The sequence below is a fragment of the Mauremys mutica genome, chromosome 6 (assembly GCF_020497125.1).
Source record: "Mauremys mutica isolate MM-2020 ecotype Southern chromosome 6, ASM2049712v1, whole genome shotgun sequence".
Taxonomy (NCBI): domain Eukaryota; kingdom Metazoa; phylum Chordata; order Testudines; family Geoemydidae; genus Mauremys; species Mauremys mutica.
In genome coordinates, this window is record NC_059077.1 from 574328 (window position 1) to 595291 (window position 20964).

Sequence of the window (20964 nt, forward strand, 5' to 3'; positions counted from 1 at the left end):
GCATGGTTTTAGCAGAAGCCCCAAATCTGCAGCAGTACCCCGGGGCTTTGCCAGAGAGCTGTTGGGGGCCATCTGCCCCGGTCAGAATCATCACCCCCACCACACAGACGGAAGCACAGAGTCCAAGGAAGGGGAAGGAACTTGTCCCCAAGGTCACCAAGGGAGTCATGGACAGTGACTGTCACTTCTCTGTGGGGAAGGAGAATGACTGTAGCGGTTACTTGGTAGTGACGCTGTCATCCTGGAGGAAGTGATTGCACAGGGAGCACAGGCCGATAAGATGGGGAGGGTGAGAGGGAACAAATTATAAATAAAAGCTGCCATGACACAGAAGCCACAAGAGGAAAACCAAGCTCAAACCACGCACCAGCAGGGCCCTGCCTGTGCTGCCCTGTGTTCCTTCTCAGGGTTTCTCAAAGGTCTCCCTGTGACATCCACCTGTGCTAAGGAGTCACAAACAAGAGGGGTTGTGGCCTCACACCCATTCCCTGGAGCACGTGCAACATGCAGCCACATCTCCCAGAAAGAAGGGACCCAGAGAGAGAGAAGCCTGTCTGCTCAGAGATGGGATGGGAGGGAGTGATAAGAGTACCCTACCTACCCTCTCTGCTAACATGGGAACAAGGGGTCAGTCACCAAAACTAAACGGAGGTGAATTTAAATGGCGCAAGGAAAATTATTTTTATATAATGCATAGTTTACCTGTGGAACTCTCTGCCACAAGAGCTCATTGAGCCAAGAGAACGAGAACAGCCAGTTACATTCGATAGGATCAAAATAACGAGCTGTAATCCTCCCACCCACTCCCAGGCATGAGGCACCCCTAACGGCCGGGTCAGAGGGACACTTCCCCACAGGCTGCGTTATTCCAATCCAGCCCTAGGCTGGGGGGATGGGATAGGATACAGGGACCTTCCCCTCTAAGGCACTGGTCTGACCCCTCTCAGGGCAGCCAGCAGCTTGGCATGGGGGCTAGGGGCAGCACCCAGCAGTGGGGAAAGCCAAGGAGTTGAGGAATTCACAGTCAGAGTCTCAGGTCCAGAGGAGAGCTGCTAATGGGCACATGGAGAGTTAGAAAAGGGGAAACATCTTGGGTGCGAAAAGGAAGCACAGACCCCTCAGATCTCCTCACAGCCCCTCCACACACACCGTTCCCCTAACACACGCATGCAAATCCTGGGAGCTACCCCCAAATCCACACACACAAATCCCGGGGAGACGCCCATTGCTCCTGCCTCCGCCGCAGGACACCACACAGGGTTCAGCTATATTCTGTATGTCGACACTGCCCATCTTGACCGTGTTAACTTCCCCCCAGGCCAGGAACTTCCCCAGAGGCAGCAGCTGCATGGAGCCAGACTCCCTCCTGGGGCTCAGCGCAAGCCATGGGGCTCGCCCGGTGAACTCCACTCCATTAGAAGGGTCTGTTTCTCCCTGCCAGGGTTGGGCATGAGACAGCTGCTGTTCTGGGGTGGGGAGGAGGAGGAGGGGGGAGCAGGCAGCCAGGGGCAGTGGCATGATGGGCGGTGATGGGGTTGAGAGCGCGAGGAGGGAGCAGAGAGGGCAGGAGGAGCTAGGAGCTGGAACCTGCTGCCGGTGACTGCAAGAGCCAGCAAGGGAGCAGGCAGGTCAGAGAGCTTGTGTGAGGGGCTGAGGGGCAGGTGACCTGGGCCTGGCTTGGAGCAGGAAGGGCAGCCCAGCAAGGCCCCATCTCCAGCAGATGCAGACCCAGTGATTCCATCGCACATGGGGGGCAGACGAGACGGGAATGAAGCACTCTGGGGACTCCCTAGGCTGCCCCAGAAGCTATGGGGCCATACAGAGGGTACTCAACCTGCAGGGGCCATCAGGGCAGAAAAGTAACCTACCCTAGAGCCTCCCTCACGGGTGGTGCAAGCCCTGGGGGCTAAACTGTCCTCTCCTGCCAGAGACCCCGCCAGGGTGACCATCAGTAGAGGCTGCTGGGAGATGCAACACTGGGTGCCAAGCCTCTACCCATCATGGGAAGCAGGCATCATCCAGCTTCACTGAGCCAGGCTCAGTCCCAGACTTGAGGCTCCAGACCCTGCCAGGGCTGCTTCACCCCCACTTCCTTAGTGGGGAGCTTGAGCACACTGTGAGCTCAGCCCCAGAGACCCCCTGCCCAGCTGGAGCCGCTTTCCCTCCCAGCCGCCAGAGAGGATCAAGTTCACCAGGCCCCAAGCAGCCAGAAAGCGGGAGGGAAGACAGAGCTGCCCCCCAGGGCAGCAGCTGGCAGGATTCCAGCACCCTCTTGCTCCCAAGAAGCTGGGGGAGCAGAGCTCCCCCGCAGGGCAGAGCCCCCAGGCCTCAGCAGCACCCCTCACCTCTGGGAGGTGGGTGTCTGGGAGGTTTTTCAAGGCATGCAGCTGGTGATAGTACGACATGCTACCACCTCTCCCACGACACACCTGTGTACCTTCCGCCCTCAGTAACCCGCAGACCCACAAGTCAACGTCCCACCCTGCTCACCTCTCCTTGGCCACAGTCAGGCTCGCCCGCGCTAGCTGCAAGGAGCTCGCCGAATCAGTGTGGAGGAAGCTGCAGGTCCCCGTGGTTTGCCAGCAGCGTGCACAGGCGCTGAGCAGTGTCAACAGCCTGCAAACAAACCCTACCCCCCTCCACTCTGATATGCAGCTGCCGATTTCCTGCCACAAGCAGATGTTGAATTCTGGGTAAGTTCCAGCTCTTCTGAGCGCAACATGCTCCCTGCAAGCAATCGTCTGCATTAGCAGGTGAGAGGAGCTGCGGCTCAAACCTCCCACAACCCTGGGGGGGGGGGAATTGGGGGCCAGACAGTGGGGATGGGGTGAAACATTGTACCCTGCCCACAAACGGCACCCTGCGGCCACCCAGGGCAGACAGGACACACTTGCTCAAAGGGAAGTGGGTCTCCCTCATGCAGACATGAACACTTGGTTCCGGCTGAAGGCTGATGGTTTAACACACAACAACGAAAGGTATTATAGGGTTTTAAATGACGGTCCATGACCACAGTACCTAAGCACTGGCCACTGCAGACACAGCCACAATCCCTGCCCCAAAAAGCTCCCGGCACCAAGGAGGGGATGGTGCAGAGCGTAGTGACGGCCTGGGCCTGGCAGACCGACGGCTCTGCAAAGGCTTTGCGCAGGAACTGCCCAGCCAAGGACACAAGCTGTCACCTGTGCTGCTACAGTACAGTGCATCCTGGCAGAGCCAGGGCCATAGTGGGAACCTTAACAGTGGAATTTCCTGACTTCTGCCTGGGTTGGCTCTCAGCTTCCTTCACCAAACAGGACAAGTGGAGGGATGGGGGGACACATGGAAATCCACCAGACTGGACCCAATGCTCAGACACTCCTGTATGATAACTGTGCGTGCTGCACCCATTCCAGCCTGAGCCAATCTCCACACCAAGGGGCACTCAGTCCCCAAGGCAGCGCAGGCAGCATCAGAACCAAACTCCACACGGCGCCCGTTTCAGTCAGCGTGGGGGAAGTCTGAGGGCAGGGACTGCATCTGCGTGTACGTGCAGCCTCTAGCACAACGGGACACTGGGCACTACAGCAACTGTAGTGAATAAGAGTGAGAACGGATCTCTGCGCCACACTGACAGCACCTCGCATTCACAACAGCTCGGCAGCACCCCTCTCGCCCCAGGGGTACTGCGCCATCTGCTGAGCTCACTCCCCACCTCTGGTGTGGGACGCAACAGACGCAGCCAGAAAACCTCTCTCGTCGGGGAAGGGGGGGATGGATAAACCAATTCTGCAGAGTTTAAGCTGTCGTGAAAGTTTATTTCTAGCCTGCCAGTGTGACTTTGCTACGGGTCAGGGCCGTGAGGCCGCAGGCAGGAAGCTCCGCCTTCTCTGCATCTCAGAGCTTCCTGAGCAGCTGAGAGGAAAATGAACAAGAGAGGGTTTGGTTTCTCAGCTACTGTGGTGGCAGGGACACTGTCACCCCAAATTCCAGGGCTACCGGGGAGCTCTCAGCAGTGCTGGAGTTATTCAGAGGGGAAAACCCAGCCAAAAGGCTGGGAGCAGAGAGGTGGCTGGCGGCGGGGCTGAGGAGCAGAGCTGCCATCAGGAGGCAGATGGGGAGAATCCTTCTCCCTGCAGCCAGAGTATGACAAGGGAGCTTTAGATGCTTCAGGCCCCAGCTAGCCAGAGGCAGACTTGGACAGTCCTGCTAGTGCAGGCAGGGGGCTGGACTCAATGAACTTTCGGGGTCCCGTCCAGTTCTATGAGATAGCTGTGTGTATATATGTATTATATATATTTATTTTACACCACATCATCCACTGCTCCTTCGGAGAGCCACCCAGCCACAGCCCTATTGCAACTCCCAGCCAGCCAGCCCTGCTGGGCACTGAGTTACACAGCCCCCTGCAATCCCACAGCCCTGCTGTAAACCCCTCACACCCCCAGCAATCCCACAGCCCCCTGTAATCCCCTCACCCCCTGCCCCGAGCTGCACAGCCCCCTGGAACCAGAACTCTCGATTCCTCAGCAGAAGGAGAGTGCCTTTTTAGCCACACTCCAAAGCGCAGTGCAGGCCCTTTGGTGCAGGCCCTGCTCTGGCCCAGGCAGGTTTGGGGTATTTATTTGCAAATCCCTTTCTCAGGCGGAACACTGCTCGGGGGAGCTGTCTGTTGTGCATGCATGCTGAGCAGAGCAGACTCTGGACATGTTTACACTGCAGTCGGAGATGTGACTGCACCACACGTAGACAGACCTGAGCTAAAGCAGTGAAGCCGCAGCAGCACAGGTTCACTGTGGGCTAGTCGCCCAAGTACGTACCCAGAGCCCTGGGTGGCCTTGTGCAGCCCGCACCCAAGCCCGTGCGGCCGCAGAAAGGCAGGCACGGCCCAGAGAACAGTGGAACTGTGTCCATGGGAGTAATGGATACTGCTACCTCTCATCCCACCTGCTGGAGTACAACTGGGTGGGGAACAGAAAAACCTCACCGCAAAGTGACAGGACAGGAAGAAAGGAGAATCCTGTATCCAAATCACACTTCCATGGGGATTTGGGGAGACAAAATGGAATCTCAGCAGCTGGGATCAGGCCATGACATTTGAGGTAGTAATTCCTATTCCCAGGGCAATACCAAGAGATCTGGACCAGGACTTCAGTCAGCACCTCCAGCAGAAGCCTATCTGGTGCCGCACTGACTCTACCCACACCCGATCCGCACTGCTGGTCTCCCATCTAGATGCTGGTATGCGCTCACCTGCTTAGCTTAGATGGCAGGGCACTAACCCTACCCTAGGGATGCTCTGACACCCCTGCAGAGAGCAGCGGCCTCCCCCCACTCCCCACACAGGGATCCCTAGCTAATCCAGTTCCCATGGGTAAGCTCTGGTAACACTGCCCAGTCTGTCAGTCTCTGAGCTGAATGCTCTACATTTGGCCAGTGAGCCCCACCCTCTGAGTCCGGGAGGAGACCTGGCTCTCCAATCTCAGACTTGTAAGGGACCCCACGCTGTGTCCAAGGAGCACGGGCGCTTCTTCCAGGCATTTGACAGGCTGCCTCTGAGAAACAAGCACAAAGCAAGTTGCCGAGCACCATTTGCTGACTAGCAAGGAGCAGCCAGAGCAGAACCTGCCCCAGTTTGGAGTGACAGGAGTCTCAGAGCTTGAAAGAAAAAAATAAAAAGAGCAACGTCACTTCCAATTTATACCATGTCCAACATGCTGCAGTGAGCCTGAATCCTGCAAAGACAGCACAACGGCCAGCACCCAGCACCTCTGCTGGGACTGGATTGGACACGGGGCCCCACTTTCCTCCCTCCCCAGTTAGTTACTAGGGGTAAGCCCTGACCCTGCTTTCTTCCACAGAAGCACCCGCACGAGTCACTGCTGTGACCTCCACAAGAAATCCACCAGCCAGCGAATGCCCCATTAAAAACACATCAGTTTAACCACCGTGCTATGCACTCTGCATGCTAGGAAAGCATCCAGATGTGCCCATCGTGCTGGGCGCTGCACAGGCTGACAGTAAGAGACTGTCCCTGCCCCCACAGAGCTCACAAGCTACTGAAGAGACCAGACAGAGGAAACAGTGGCACAGCCAGGGGCTGGTCTCTGCCCCAGGTCCCACAGTAGGAAAGCTGGAAAGAGCCCAAGTCTCCTGATTCCCAGGCCAGTGCCCGGCCCCCGGACCAAGCTGCCTTTTAAGTTATCTGGAACCATCACTGTCCCCAGTGCTCACCAGGCACAGGTAGGACCCCACCCCCTTTACTCTCATCCTTGCCCCATCTGTCACACCCATTTGTATTGGCTTTTCGCTTAGACTGAGCTCCCTGGATGCACCGCACCTGATCAAGGCCTCTGGCTGCTGCTAGATACAAACCCTGCACTGCCAGTGAGCGGAGCTGCAGCTGAGCATTTCATCCTCTCCGGAGCCCTCGCTCACATCACCCAGAAAGCCAAAGAGAACAGGAGAGAGTCCAATGGCCTGCAGGCCTTGGAGACGTGACCCTCTGTCTTCCTGCTCAAGTCTCCTCCTGATCCTCCCTGCCTGCCACGTGTGAACCCTCCGCTGGTGTTTCAGTGTCACATGCTCTTGCACCCCAATCCAGCGGCCAGGTACTGCCTCTATTGAAGAAGCGCTGCCCGGGACCCAAGGTCTGGAGGGCTGCAGCAAGGTGCCTCCCCTCTGTCCCCACCCTGACTTGCCTAAAACCAATTAAGCTAAATGCAAAATACAGCTGTTAACATTGCACCAACAGTGAAGCTGGGAATGGGAAAAACGGAGGTTGCCACAGCAATGACCAGCTCCCAAGTGCCAGGCATGGAGGTTCTGACAATCCTGGTCAGAACCGTGCTGGGAGATGTTACACCAGTCTGGCTGGAGCTGGGAGCAGCTAACCCAAGCAGAGACATTTGGTCTAACCCCTGTCCCCCAGAAAGGTCCCTCTCCTCCTAACAGGGCCATGGCATGGATAGGAGCTCAGAGAAAACCTAACAGGAGGAGATTAAAAACCCATCACAAGCAACCCAGCCCCCAGCATGTCACAGCAACACCAGCCCCACAGCAAGGAGCCCCATCGGTAACCCACGCTACGATACGTGGGGCGGAGGACGGCCTGGCTTACCCCCTGTGCCACGGGGGACGGGCTGAGTGCTTCCAGGCCCAGTCACTGCCCCAGGCAAGGCCAAGCCAGGCACTCAAACTCCCAAATGTTTATTTTGCTCCTGGGAGCAGAATCCTGGCCAGGCGGCTGAACTCTCGGCCAGGACCAAGGCCTACAAGCTCCCAGAGCAACAGCAAAGAAAGTCCCCTGCCCAGAGCGGGGCCCAGAGTCCCACCCTGACTTTTAGAGGGGCGGGTAGAATCTGGGCCGAACAGCAGCTAGCACTGACTGGGCAGTAAAGTCAGGAACAGGCCCGAGCAGAGAGGAGGAAGGAGAGGGGGCCAGGCAGAGGCTGGGGAGGGGTGAAGGAGGGCAGGGCCTGGAGCAGCTCATCACACTCCCCTGGTATGATCAGGGTCAGAGAATTCCCAGGGACCCCCATGGCTGAGAGAGACCCGGGGTGGGGTTCTGAGCAGCTCTCCCATCTCCTGCCCTCCCACATGGAGACATTCCAGCGCTGCATTCCTGCGCGCTGCTGCAGTGCTTCTGGGAGAGCCTTGCTTGGAGGCCCAGGGCTCCCAGTCTGACGGGGCAGGAACCCTAGTTCAGAGGAATGTCAGCGGGGAGGGGGAGAGGAATACACAGAGTGTGCGCGCACATCCCTTCCCAAATCACAAACTCCGACAGCCCTCCACACACCCTGCTGCAGCATCTCCTCCCACCGCAGCACTCCTTCCAACCCCTCCCCACGGCACCCCACAGCACCTGCCCCCTGCCCCATAGCACCCCCACAACCACACACACCCTGCAGCACCTCCCCACTGCCCCACAGCACCCTCACAACCACACTGCAGCACCTCCCCCCAAACCCCTCCAAACCCCCCAAATCACACTCCCCCCACTCCTCCACACACCCCACAGCACCCGACAGCCCCTCCCAATCACACTCCCCCACCGCTCCACAAACCCTCCTCAAATCACACAACCCTGCCCCAGACTGAGACTTTAAGGCCAGAAGGGGATCATCATGATCATGTAATTTGACCTCTTGCACATCACAGGCCACAGAAACTCACCCACTCAACTCTTGCATAGGCCCAGAACCTCTGGTTCAGTTACTGAAGTCCTCAAAATTTGATTTAAAAGCTTCAAGTTAGGGAGAGTCCACCATTTACTGTAGTGCAATCCAGCAAGTGCCCTCTGTCTCATGCTGCAGAGGAAGGCGAACCCCACCCCCAGGGATTCTGACAAACTGATCTGGAGGTAAATTCTTTCCTGACACCAAATATGGAGATGTTAGACTCTGAGCGTGTGGGCAAGTCCCACCAGCCAGACACCTGGGGAAGAATTCTCTGTAGTAACTCAGAGCCCTCCTCACCTAGTGTCCCCTCTCTGGATGGTGGAGATATTTGCTGCTAGCAGTCGCAGCTGGGCCACATGCCATGTAGGCATCTCATCATACCGTTCCTTCCATAAACGTAGCCTGAAGTCTTAAAATCAGTTAGGTCTTTTGCCCCCACTACTTGCCTTGGGCGGCTGTCCCAGAACTGCACTCCCATGAGGGTTAGAAACCTTCATCTAATTTCATGCCTAAACTTATTGATGGCCCATTTATACCAATTTGTTCTTGTGTCAACACTGGCACTTAAATAACCCCAGTGTTTACCCCTCCGATGTATTTATAGAGCAATCGTATGCATCTCCCCTCAGCCTTTGTTTCGTAAGGCTAATCAAGCCAACATCCTTAAGTCTCCTTTCATAAGGTAGGTTCTCCATTCCTTGGATCATCCTAGTAGCCCTTCTCTGCACTTGTTCCAGTTTGAATTTTTCTTTCTTAAACATGGGAGAGCAGAACTGCATGCAGTATTCCAGATGAGGTCTCACCAGTGCCTTGTATAACGGTACTAACACCTCCTTATCTTCACTGGAAATACCTTGACTGATGCATCCTAGGATCGCATTAGCCTTTTTCACAGTCACATCACCTTGGCAGCTTATAGTCATCCTAGGATCAATCAATACACCCACATCTTTCTCCTCCTCTGTCGCTCTCAACTGGTATGTCCCCAGCATATAGACAGACTTCTGTTTGATAGTCCCTATGTGCATGACCTTGAACTTTACACTATTAATTTTATCCCATTTCTATTACTCCACTTTTCAGTCATCCAAATCTTCTTGCATAGTATTCCGGTTCTCCTCAGTATTGGCAATACCTCCCAACTTTGTGTCATCCGCAAATTCTATTAGCACACTCCCACTTTTGTGCCAAGGTCATTAATGGAAATGTTAGATAAGATTTTTCCCAAGACCAATCCTAGACAAACTTCACTAGTAACCTCCCTCCAACATGACCCATTGTAGTTTCCCCTTTAACCAGCTCCTTACCCACCTTTTGATTCTTGTATTTATCTCTATCTTCTCCAATTTAACTAATAATTTCCCAGGTTGATTAGATCTACTGCATTTCTTTTGTTTAGAAAATTGGTTTTCTCACAGAAAGATCAGATTTATCTGGCACAATCTGCCTTTTGTAAATCCACATTGTATTTTATCCCAATTATCATTTATCGCAATGCCCTTAACAGTTCTCTCTTTCAAAAATTTTTCCAAAGACCTCGGATACAACTGAGGTCAAACTAACAGGCCTGTACTTTCCTAGATCACTTTCTCCCCCTCCTTTCTTAAAATATAAGTACTATATTTACAATTCTCCAGGCATAAGGTATGAGCCCCAAGTTTACAGACTCAAAAAAATCCTTGCTATTGGGCTTGCAGTTTCATGTGCCAGTTTGAATGGAATGATGCTAAGCATGAAGTTATAGCTGGTGTAAGGAAGTTATTGTCTAAGGCTCTTCTGACTGGGAAAGATATTAAAGCTTTGTTCAGTCCAGGTAGCCAGTCACAGGAAAGTAATGATCATAAACCTGTCTCTATTATGGGCAATGATTTTCCTGGGGAGGGTTTCTCCAAATGTTTGTCTGTGCAAAAAAGCAGTTTATCTGTGAGTGGAGTTTCTGAATATCTGTCTAAATGTCTCAGAAGTGAATCTGGAATTAAATAAAGAGCAGAAAGATCTCATTGGTCAGGAAAATGTTTCTCAGGAGCAGATTAAAGTGGAGGATAAGGTTAAAGCCCTAATTGAGGAAGAAAAGGGTAGATTTTAATGGGTGATGGATTATTGGCAAATACAGCTTGTAAAAGTGAACCTGAATAAGGTAACTGTGATTTGCTGGACGTAGCTCAGTGTAGTGAGAAGAGCAGCCGTGTATCTGTTGGAAGTGGCCATGTGCCTGGTAAGGAAGCTGCCCCACTCTCCCAGTATTTGTCCGTAACCAGCCCTTTGTGCTGGGACAAGGGAGAGGAGAACAAGGAGATTTTGGAGGAGCCTAGGCAGCCTTGTGCGCTGATGGCTTTGTCTAGTCAGCAGTGTGGGAAGGCCAGGAGAGTGGAAGATGAGTGTCCCTATCCCTTACCTGTGTGAAGAATTGTGACAGTGAAGGGAATGTGCCTGTGTCTGTCAGGGGTATTGACTTAGCCCTTGGCAGGAGCTACCCCAGTCTCCAAGCAGTTGTCTGTGAACAGCCCTGTGTGCTGGGACAAGGGAAATGAGATCCCAAGCTGTGTGTCTGGGGAAGGAGAATGTGTCTCCAGCTCTTCTTTGCCTGTGGAGCAGACAGAAGGTGCCTTTCAGCCTGTGATGCTTGAGAATAGTGGAGTTGGTTCTGGATTCAACTAAAGCCCAGGAAGGGAACGGTCCTAAGTTCGTGTCTGCTGGGGAGAATGGCACTGTGACTAGTTGCATCCAGTTAGTGTCCTAGCAAAATCCCAGAGACCAGACAATTCTGGTGCTTGTATTTGGCCTGTTGCTAATGTGTGGCTGGAAAAGGGTGTAGCAGCTCTGTCTGATCAGGGTGATATCGTAGCCAGGGCACAAGGAGAGCAGAAAGGTGATCTGATTGTGTTACCTACTGACAGTTTGGAAACATGTAGCAAGAAGGAAAAGATTCCTGAGGGAAAGAAAATGCTTCTGACCTTTTAACTATGAAATCTAGCCTGAAATCTAGCCTAAAAGGGGATTGTGTAGAATTCCGCCTGATGAGCCTAAGGTGATCCTGGATGTCAGACCCGGGAAGAATCTGTTGTTGCTCAGGAAAGTGTTCATTTAGAGCAAGCCCTAGGTGAAGAGGGTAAGGGCAGAATTTCTGTGAGGGGGGAATTGCTGCTTAGAGAAGCTCCTGGGAAAGGAATCCTCATGGTAATCTATGCAAGCAGTTTGCTGCAACTGAAGGTGTGGAAGTGATTTAATCCAGGAAGTTTCAGTTCCTGACAGCCAGAAATTTTCTGTTGTGAATGGATCCACTGACTTTCCTTTTGAAAGATCCAGTGTAAATACCTTTCAGAAGGTCTCAGATTAAATGAAAATTGTCAGGGAATTTGAACAGCCCTATAACGTGGCTGTGTTGGCCAGCTTGTTGGGAAGACAATGGTGTTAGGACAGGAATGTCTCCATGCTAGTTCTTTAAGTGAGCAGTCTGTGCTTCAGGGTCTGAGGAGAGATTTGGTTACAGGTGTTTCACAGCAGAACAGTTTTATGGCTGAATGCTTAAGGATGCAGGGGAGAGCATGCAGACTCTCACCCTCAGACTCTTTGGATTTGTGTGATCTCTCTTTAAGACAGAGTTCAGCTTTAGAATTGGTAACAGTTAAGAATCTAACAACTGATGAACAGGCTCCTGTCTGTGTTGATGTAAATTACGTGGCTGGCTGGCAGGGAGAAGACAGACTTGCTATTAGCTGTTAGCACGGAGAGCCCACCCCATCAGCCAGTGCAAAAAAAATCAGGGTTTGATCCTTCAGGACAAGAAAATAATTAAATTTTGCATGGGAAGCCACAGGGTAACCCTAAAATGTCAAAACCCTAATGGTATTGAGCCAAAGGTGTGGCATGACAAACATGATTGCAAACAGACACTTGCAATGAATGTGTTATTGCTGATGGTAATAGCAACACATTAGTTACAAAAATCACCAAGAACTGTAAAAATGTACAATGTGCCTAATCTTTTGGAAAATCCCTTGAACATGTTAAGAGTGATACATAAAAACACACTATTTGAAAAGTTAATGCCTGTAAACAGTCTTGGAACTTTTCACCAAAGAAAAGACATTCCAGACCTGATGTGCTGTATGAAAAGGGAAACTGAAGCATGCTACTGTATTGTTTTCACAGCTAAATGCCAATATTCCTGTACTATGGACAATATTAATATCTACATTGTCTTGATATTAATTGGGTTCCAAACATTTGCCAGAGCTTGTATGAATAAAGTAGCTATATGATGTTCTTTAGCTCTTGACAAGATCACATGAGACATACAGGAATCCTGCTGCAAGAGCAGCTCCAATCCACTATTGTTCTAACCAAGGTTTGCCTTGAGTTTGTAAAGAGATTCAATCATGTTATTGAACATGACTTTGATAAACCATTTCTGTTATACACTGGTACGGCCTCTAGCCCAACACTAGCTGTAGTGAGACAGACCCAAGGAGGGGGAGCTCTTGGGATGCAGTCAACGATGTTTGTGTCATCCCTTCCTGCATCAATTTTGCATTGGGGGGGTCTGACGTTATTAACATAAACTGACCGTATAGATCATTGTTGCAACCACTGTTTGCAGCAAATATTGTACAAAGGTTGTCGTGTGAGGTGTCTAGGGAAAGGTTCGGATTTGCTGGTTATGATGGTGCTGTCTGTCTGTGTGTATCATTTTGATATTTGAAGTTATGAATATGGGCTATGTACTTGTATCTCAAATGTGTTTGATTCCAAAGCAGCCTCAGTGAAGCATTTGCTCAGCTTCTTGAGAATGGGCACTTACTGAGAAACACTTAACTGACAATAAGAACAGGAGTATTTGTGGCATCTTAAAGACTAACAAATTTATTTTAGCATGAGCTTTCGTGAGCTGCAGCTCACTTCTTCGGATGCATAGAATGGAACACACAGACAGGGGATATTTATACATACAGAGAACATGAAAAGGTGGAAGTATGCATACCAACAGGAAGAGCCTAATCAATTGAGATGAGCTATCGTGAGCAGGAGGAAAAAAACTTTTTGAAGTGATAATTAAGATGGCCCATAGAAGGTGTGAGGAGAACTTAACATAGGGAAATAGATTCAATTAGTGTAATGACCCAACCATTCCCAGTCTCTGTTTAGGCCACAGTTAATTGTGTCTAGTTTGCATATTAATTCAAGTTCAGCAGTTTCTCTTTGGAGTCTGTTTTTGAAGTTTTTTTGTTGCAAAATTGCCACCTTCAAGTCTGTCACTGAGTGGTTAGAGAGGTTGAAGTGTTCTCCCACTGGTTTTTGAATGTTATGATTCCTGATGTCAGACTTGTGTCACTTTATTCTTTTGCATAGAGACTGTCCGGTTTGGCCAATGTACATGGCAGAGGGGCATTGCTGGCACATGATGGCATATATCACGTTGGTAGATGTGCAGGTGTACGAGCCCCTGATAGCGTGGCTGATGTGATTAGGTCCTATGATGGTGTCACTTGAATGGATATGTGGACAGAGCTGGCATCGGCCTTTGTTGCAAGGATAGGTTCCTGGGTTAGTGTTTACGTTGTATGGTGTGCGGTTGCTGGTGAGTATTTCCTTCAGGTTGGGAGGCTGTCTATAAGCGAGGACTGGCCTGTCTCCCAAGATCTGTGAGAGTGAGGGATCATCTTTAAGGATAGGTTGTAAATCTTTGATGATGCGCTGGAGAGGTTTTATTTGGGGGCTGTAGGTGATGGCCACAAATACTCCTGTTCTTTTTGCGGATACAGACTAACACGGCTGCCTCTCTGTTAACTGACAATGGACTCAGTGGAGGGGGAAGGGATAGCTCAGTGGTTTGAGCATTGGCCTACCAAACCCAGGGTTGTGAGTTCAATCCTTGAGAAGGCCACTTAGGAATCTGGGGCAAAAATTGGTCCTGCTAGTGAAGGCAGGGGGCTGGACTTGATGACCTTTCAAGGTCCCTTCTAGTTCTAGGAGATTGGTATAACTCCAATTATTAAATTATTATTTAAAAAAATTAAATTATTAAATTAAATTTTGGGAGACGCTAATCCACATCTGAGCTTTCCTGGAAAGGTTCAAACTAACATGTAAACAATGGTGTTAGCCTGCAAAGGGAGTCATGCCTGGACATGTGACTTCCCCATGTGACATCAACCTCCATCTTGCTGCTGTGATTTTCCACAGTAAGAACAAAGGAGTGTCCTTCCACAGGGAAGAGAATATAAAAGGCCCTGGAAACCCCTGCATTTTGTCTTCTATCCAGCTTCTTGCTTCTGGAGGAACCTTGCTACAAAGTGAAGCTCTGAACAAAGGACTGAATGACCCATCCCAGCTGGGGATGTACTCCAGAGACTTGATCTGAACCTGCAGTTTATTCCATCACTCCTACAAGCCTGAACCAAGAACTTTGCCATTGTTGTATGTAATTGATTCCATTTAACCAATTCGAGCTCTCGTCTATATTTCTTTCTTTTTATGAATAAACCGTTAGATTCTAAAGGATTGTCAACAGCGTGATTTGTGGGTAAGATCTGATGTGTATATTGACCTGGGTCTGGGGCTTGGTCCTTTGGGATCGGAAGAACCTTTTTCCTTTTACTGGGGTGTTGGTTTTCATAACCATTCGTCCCCATAACGAGTGGCACTAGTGGTGATACTGGGGAAATTGGAGCATCTAAGGGCTAGTCTACACTTACCGCGCGGGTCGACGCGGTGAGTTCGACTTTCCGGAGTTCGAACTATCGCGTCTGATCTAGACGCGATAGTTCGAACTCCGGAAGCGCTAGTTCGAACTCCGGTACTCCACCTCGGCAGCTGGAGTTAGCAGAGTCGACCTTGGAGCCGCGGAGTTCGGTTCTGCGGCGTCTGGACGGGTACGTAGTTCGAACTAGGGTAGTTCGAATTCAGCTACGCTATTCACGTAGCTGAATTTGCGTACCCTAGTTCGACCCCCATTCTTAGTGTAGACCAGGCCTAAGGGAATTGCTTGTATGACTTCTGGTTAGCCAGTGAGGTAAAACCAAAGTCCTCTCTGTGTGGCTGGTTTGCTGTGCCTTAGAAGTGGAGAAATCCCGGCCTGGGGCTGTGACTGCCCTGCTCTGAGCAATTTGTCCTGAACTGATACTCTCAGAAGTGTTCCACCAAAGGCAGCATCATTACAGCATCCCAGAATGGTGTTTTTTTTGCAACAGTGTTACATTGTTTCACTATGGCCTCAGAACCCTTTCCGCAGTGCTCCTTCCTAGGCAATCATTTCCCATTTTGTACGTGTGCAACTGATTGTTCCTTCCTAAATGGAGCACTTTGCATTTGTCTTTATTGAATTTCATCCTATTTACTTCAGACCATTTCTCCAGTTTGTCCAGATCATTTTGAATGTTCATCCTATCCTCCAATGCACTTGCAACCCTTCCCAGCTTGGCATCGTCCACAAATTTTATAAGTGTGCTCTCTATGCCATTATCTAAATCACTGAAGATATTGAACAGGACTGGACACAGAATTGATCCCTGCAGGACCCCAGTCGATGTGCCCTTCCAGCTTGACTGTGGACCACTGACTACTCTCTGGGGATGGTTTTCCAACCAGTTATGCACCCACCTTATAGTAACTCCATCTAAACTATATTTCTCTAGTTTGTTTATGAGAAGACCATGCGAGACAGTAACAAACCCCTGATTAAAGTCAAGATATACCACATCTACTGCCTCCCCCATATGCATAAGGCTTCTTGTCCTGTACAAAAAAGTTATTAGGTTGGTTTATCACCTTATTATCTTCTAGGTGGTTGCAAACTGATTGCTTATTTGCTCCACTATCTTTCTGAGTACTCAAGTTAAGCTGCCTGTCCTGTACTTCCCCAGGTTGTCCTTTTTATAGATTGGTACATTTGTCCTTTTCCAATCCACTGGAATCTCTCCCATTTTCCATGAGTTTGCTAAGATCAATCGCTCAGATAACTCCTCTTTTTATTTACTTAATATGGATTTTAAATTTCCTTTCAAAGGTCCATCTCCGCTTGGCTTGTGGCAGTTCTCACTGTTTGACCTCCAAGACCTAGGTTTCCTTGATGAACTATGCCAGGGGTCGGCAACCTTTCAGAAGTGCTGTGCCAAGTCTTCACTTATTCACTTTAACTTAAGGTTCCGTGTGCCAGTCATACATTGTAACATTTTTAAAAGGTCTCTCTCTCTCAGTCTATATTATATAAACTATTGTTGTATGTAAAGTAAACAAAGCTTTCAAAATGTTTAAGAAGCTTCATTAAAATGCTGATCTTACGCTGCTGGCCTGGGGTTCCGTTCACCTAGTTTGGCAGCGGGCTGAGCCGGGCATGTGGCCGGGACCCCGGCTGGCAAGGGGCCGGAAGCCGGGACCCCAGACCGGCAGCGGGCTGAGCGGCTCAGCCCGCTGCTAGTCTGGGGTTCTGTCCGCCGGCTCCTGCCAGCATGGGGAGGGGTGGGGGTACAGGGGTCAGGTCAGAGGGCTGGGGTACTCGGCTCATGGGGGTGCTCCCACTCCCAGCCCCCTGCCATGAGTGGCTCACAGCAGGGGGCTGGAGGGGATAGGCCCTGATTCCTCCCCTTTCCCCAAGGCCCCGTCCCCGCCTCTGCTCTGCCTCCTCCCCGGAGCAGCGAGCAGGCTGCCGCTCCGCTTCTCCCGCTGACCCTCGCAAGGGCGATCAGCTGATCGGCGCAGGGAGGGAGAGGAGGAGGGGCAGGAAAGCACCACACTGGGGGGAAAAGCGAAGGAGGGGGAGCTTGGCTTCCGGCAGGACCAAGCTTCTGCCTCCTGTCCCCGCAGGAGAGAGCGGTGGGTGGGGGGGCTGAGTGGGGCCAGGACCCCAGCAGGCAGCAATGTGCCATTAAAAAACCAAACCACCAATCGGCTGAGCAGGTTGCCGCCCCTGATCTATGCCTTCTTTCATTCCGTGTAGGCTCACTCCAAATAACCTATTGGAGATGCTTGTCCATCTAGTCTGGTCCGCAACCTTCCCCTGCAAATTTTTTCCCCTTGCTCAGAGTGCAGGCTTCAGAGAGCTTCTGCAACTTTGACTTAAAGTCATTCCAAGCCTCCCCCACATTCAGATCCTTGAGTTCTTCAGTCCAGTCCATTTCCCTAACTCCCTTAATTTTTTAAAATTTGCCCTTTTGGAATTAAGGACCCTAGTTGCAGACCTGTTTACCTTTTTTTTAAGTTTGAAGTGAATTGACTCATGATCTCTCAAACCAAGGCTGTCCTCTACAACCAGTTCTTCTATGACGTCCTCGCTACTTACCAATACTGAATCTATAATAGCTTCACCTCTTGATAGTTTGGTGACTATCTGGTGAAGAAATCTGTCTGCTCTCACATCCAGGAATATCTGGGCCTTACCTTTATTGTCCTCCAATTTATATCTGGGAAATTAGAGTCTCCTATAATCACACAATTCCCAGTAGTATTTATTTTGTTAAAAATATAAAAAAAGTCGATCCATATCGGATCCCAGGGGGCTGTAGCTAAGTTCCATCTAAGCTGTGCAGCCACGCAGCTGCCTATTAAGCCCTGCTCCTTCCTGCCCATCCCGGCTGGGGAAAAGGAGCCCCTCCCTGAGCCCAGCCCCGCCGGAGCTGCCATGGCCAAGGAGACACCTCTCCCCTGGCCCCGAGCTGTTGCGATGAGAGGGCTGAGGGGAGTCCTCTCTCCCCACTACCACCCAGAGGGAGCCTGCACCCCAAACCCCTCATTCCCAGCCCAAGCCCTCCTCCCCCCACAACCCAACCCCCACTCTGCCCTAACCCTGAGGCCCCCTCACCACACTCTGAACCCTTGGCCCCACCACCATCACATGAACTTTGTTATGTGCACCAATATGGAGGTGATAAAATTCATTCCGCACATGGATGTAAAAAATTAGAGGGAACACTGATCTGTAGCCGACTCCAAGGACTATCCCAGTGGAGCCTGTGTTACCTTTCCTCCCCAAAGCGAATTTGACCAAACAGATTGTTTTATCCATTCCAATACTTCTAATTTCTTTACAGTCTACTTAGTCATTAATATACAATACTACTCCACTTCTGAACAGCATATACTCTTCAATGCCTGTATTCCAGTCACAACTATTCTACCACGTTTTCATTATCACTATAATACCTGGTCTCACTTCCTACACCAGTAGTTCCTCCATTTTGATACCCAGGTTCCTTACACTGTACAGACATCTTAGTTGTTTCTGCTGGGCTTCAAGTAAGATGTGTATTGTGGGAACCGCATGCAATCTCTTCTCCCCCACCCCACCCTTCCACCTCACTCCTGCCACACACCCCCATACGCATGTATCCTCTGAAGCATAGGCAAAGTAATGCACACTGGAAAACATAACTGACACACGGCTAGAAAGGGTTAAACATCCTACAAAATAAATAACCCACAGAAGACATGTGGGGAGATATTGTTTGTGTGTGTGTGTGTGTGTGTGTGTGTGTGTGTGTGTGTGTGTATGTAAATGTAAGTAGGGTCAACAGTGTACTAAACTCACCAGTCCTTATCTATGCTGTATTCTGATATCATTTAAATGAATTATAAACATGGGATATCTCAGTATTCATCTCTTTGAAATGTACTGTGAATGGTGAAGGAAAAAGCAAATGGTCGTATGTTAATTCGTATAGCTAAGTACCAGTGATGGACCTCCTTCAAAGTCATCCTAATTACCTTTTGCTCCCTGAGGAAATCCCAACGTGTCAAAGAGGACATGAAATTGTATAAAAGATCCTTGGATCCTGATTCTGTCATCTCAGATCTGCTTAGGCTTCATCAGGGGAAGTCTGAGTCACAAGATTGGGGTCCCAGTTATGCTCGTATACCTTGAATACGAGATTTGGATATTGGACTATGGAATTCTAAAGGAACTCTTTAGAACTACAAAGCTCACCAACTCTGCTGTGAATCTGAACCTCAATAAATTGAACTCATGTCTGTATGTATATTGATCTTTTAACCATACTCTCGTTTAATAAATTTTAGTTTAGTTAATAAGAACTGGCTGTAGCGTGTATTTGGGCAAGATCTGAAACGTTCATTAAGCTGGGAGGTGATGTGTCCGATCCTTTGGGATTGGTAGAACCTGTTCTTTTATATGATAAAATAAGATTTACAGAAATTTTGATCACATTTGACATGGGTACCTCGATGGGGGTCTGAGGCTGGGCACTTTAAGGGAACTATATTGTTTGGTCTTCTGAGTAACCAGTGAGGTGATAAAGAAGCTGTTTTGTGCTGATTGGTGAATCTAAGTACTGGAATATCCACCAGCTCTATGAGGATTGTCTGCCCCATTCTTTGCAGTTCACCCTAATTGAGTGACCACAGCTGGTACCCACTAGGACCCTTGTCACAGTGGCGTAGTCATGCTTGGATACACACTCCCACAGTTAATCAGGGTTTTGGATCAGAACCACACGCTTGTCAAAATTTAATTTTGATATTGGAGAGTTTAAGGGTTAAAAATCAGTTACAGTGAGTGACCTATGATCAAGATCCTGATAGAAAAAGCCTGGAAGAATTGTGTTCACAGAGGGGGTTGTATTTTAAGCAAAAGGCCCCAGAGCAGGAACTGAAAAATCTGTTAATAGCCAGCGATAAGGAAGCAGACCCAGCGAAAATGCTTGCAGTGAGAAACCAGCAGCTAGAACTTGAACATAAGCAAAAAATAGCTGATATGGAAGGAGAAGCTGCTGAGAGAGAATGCCTGTGTTTTGAACATGAACAAAGAATGGCATATATTTGACTGCAGGAACTAGAAGCTAAGGCAAAAGTGGACAGATTTAACCTCCAACTCTAGAGAATTAAGGAACAGGAACTGTCTCATCCTGGAGAGCCAGCTCCTCTCACCAGCAAAGATGGGGAGAGAATCTATCCAGTTTGTAGCGATGTTGGTATGTTGTTTGACTAAGCAGTTGTCTGTATGTAACCAAATTTACCCCAACACTGCCATTTTTTATGTAAATGCTTCTACTGTGAGCTCGGGTGAAGGTAACCCCATAACTTGTGCAGAGAACGTAAACATCAATGGCAAAAGCTGTTTAGGGCAAATTACAGCTTCTAACATCACTCTTGTTAAAGCAGATCTTGTCAAAGAGGAAGATTTACCCAATCAGAGTGTGAATATTGTAATCCTCTGAGTTTACTGTACGTGTGCCTTTAGCCAGAATCCATCTTGAATGGAATGGTGTTAAACACAAAATTATAGCTGGTCATCATCATGTTCCTATTACGCCTCTGGCGTTTAGGGCAGTGACGAAGCTCCTCCACTCCTATTTGTTTCTGGCGAGTCTTTCGATGGTTCCCCAACTGTGCCCCAGGTTTTTCAGCTCGGCTTCTACAGCTCTTCACCATGTTGTTTTCCGGCGGCCTCGTTTTCGCTTGCCTTCAGGTGTTCATCTTATTGCTACGCTGGTGATGAAATCACATGACCCATCCATCGCCAACACCTCCTGGCAATGATGGTGCTCAGATCCTCTTGGGTGCACTGTGTCAACAGATCTTAGTTTGAGATTGTTCTGGGCCAAAAGATATGGAGGATTTTTCTGAGGCAGGCTGTATGGAATGAAGACAGTTTGAACATGTCATACTTTCTCATTCCCCGCATTCTGCGCTATAAATTAGTGTTGAAAGTACATAGCTCTGATAAATCTTAAGTTTGGTTAATCTTAAGTTTGGTGTTGTATTTTGAGGATTTCCAGACTGTATTTAACTCCTGAAGGTGTTCCTGGCTTTATTGATTTTGTTGCGGATGTCCAGGCTTGTTCCACCTCCTGCC

General features: G+C 49.7%; 1 protein-coding gene across 2 annotated transcripts in view; it reads right to left on the bottom strand.

Moving 5' to 3' along the window:
* Positions 1–20964, bottom strand: part of TLN1 (talin 1) — a 171285-nt gene that overhangs the window by 112998 nt on the left and 37323 nt on the right. The window lies entirely within an intron of this gene.